Source organism: Pteropus vampyrus, unplaced genomic scaffold, assembly GCF_000151845.1.
Source record: "Pteropus vampyrus isolate Shadow unplaced genomic scaffold, Pvam_2.0 Scaffold7, whole genome shotgun sequence".
Taxonomy (NCBI): Eukaryota; Metazoa; Chordata; class Mammalia; order Chiroptera; family Pteropodidae; genus Pteropus; species Pteropus vampyrus.
The window spans coordinates 1,049,201-1,051,259 of record NW_011888788.1 but is presented as its reverse complement, the minus strand read 5'-3'; positions in this window follow the sequence as shown (position 1 = coordinate 1,051,259).

Genomic DNA, 2,059 nt, shown 5'->3' with positions numbered 1-2,059 from the left:
TAGTGTAGTGGTTAGCACGTCTGCTTTACACACAGAAGGTCCCGGGTTCGTGCCCCAGGTGGCACCACAGACCATACCCTGGGTGCACCAGTCCCCCTGGGGGCGCCGGGCCCTGGGTGCATTCTGCGAGCATGTGGGAGGCGACTCGCTGCCTTCAGAGATCCAGTTCTTAAGGGGAAACGAGATCTAGTTCTTAAGGGGAAATGGCAACATCCATAGGTCAGGAGTTGAAGTGAGGTGGGGGGGGGGGCGGAATGAAAGAGGGTAAAAAAAGTTAATGAGCTGTGCCAAGGGGAACATCACCCTTTGGGAGAGGAGGGTGGCCAGGGAGGGTAAAAGGCTGGGCCAGCTGCTTGTGAAGCAGGTGGAAGAAAGGGAGGACCTGCTTGAGCTGGATAGAATTGCGTTATGAAAGGACAATGCTTCATACAGCACATCATATGAATTCAGCTCTACATCCTTGACAAAAAATCTAAATGGTGTGGATGATTCCACCCACTGGTGGATGTGAGGACCATATGCTCGAGAGTGGGTGTGAGATGGGAGATGTGTGTCTTCCGTAGGGTCAGTCACTCTAGTTCCTGTGGGCTGTTCATGGCATGAACATCCTGCTGTGCTGAGGGTGAGGCATGTGTTTAAATGTGTATTTCTTATGCAAGGTGGTGCCTAAACATAAACCACCTACTTCTGATGACTGGTGGTGAAGGAAGCAGCTTTCTGTTCCAGCCTAGGAGAAAACCGTGGATGGTGAGGGGGAGACAGGACATCAGGCTCCAGAGTAGAGCCTTCCTATGGGCTTGTCAAGGGTAATTTTGACTCATTTGGTGTCATAAGTATTAACTATAGAACCTAAATTCCAAGTAAGGTAACTCTGCTATTTCTGTCAACAATGGGCACTTGGAGTACCCGGAGTTAGGAAGTGCCACATGCATTGTTTGGAAGGCCATCTGGGAGCCCACAGTCTATGTAGTAAGAGAGAGAAGGAGCAGATGTAGGTACCCACAGTCTGAGATAGAAACATAAACTTCCAAAGGGAAAAGAAGAGATAGCTTACAGTTAAAGCAGTGGTTTTCAGCCCTGGTTGCTCATTAGTGTCAGGGAGTTTTCAACAGTTTCTTGCCAGGCTGCACCTTGGACTAATTCAGTCAGAATCTTAGAGGGGTTCCTCAGTAGGAGATTTAATGTGCAGCCACCAGTGAGAACCAGTGAAGGAGGTGAGGGAGGGGTGCAGAGTCAGGCCATAAGGTTTCAAGTAAATAAAATCCCCACTGGAAGGGGCTTCTGACATAGCAAGATAGCAGCTCCAGGTTTCCTTCATTCTTTCCCTCAACTGTCCTCAGCCACTGCCACCCAGGTAGCAAGATGGCTGTGGTGGCCCCAGCCACCCCTCCATTCTACCATCAGGACACTGCCCACTGGCTAGGAATGAGGAAAAGGCACATCACTTCCTCACAGCCTCTGAGATTCTTTATGTCCCAAGGGCTTACCGTAGAGGAAAGAACTTATAACCCTTTGTGTATTACCTGGTGATCCATCTGCTAATCTATCAATTGAACTATTAAAATAGTAAGCAGCTAACATTTTTCTAAATATGAACAAACTGCTTTCACAACTAATAAATGAAAACTTTCAAGTTTAACCACTTACAATTTTTTAAGCATTTAAACATTATTATTTAAATACCTCTAAGCAATTAAAGGTCCCAAATTTAACATATGAAATTATTTTAAATGCTTTTATGCCTTAAAAAATAGGTCAGACCACATAGTATTAAAGTTAGTACATTACTGATCTGTACATACAATACTAAAACTGATTATAAACATTTCAATACTGTGGACTTATATTTGCTTATTCATTAGCTCTATTTTTATTTTTATTTCTTCCTGAGGGTACAGTTTTCACCTGGAGCACCAGGGTGATTATCTCAGGTGGCCAAGGATGTAGATATGACTGAAGGATGGTGATTCAGAACCAGGAGTCCAGGACCTCACTGTGATCCTGTCTGAGTTCTTTATCCCTTGTATGACTCCTCTTTCATAGTTAGATTTTCCCCCTC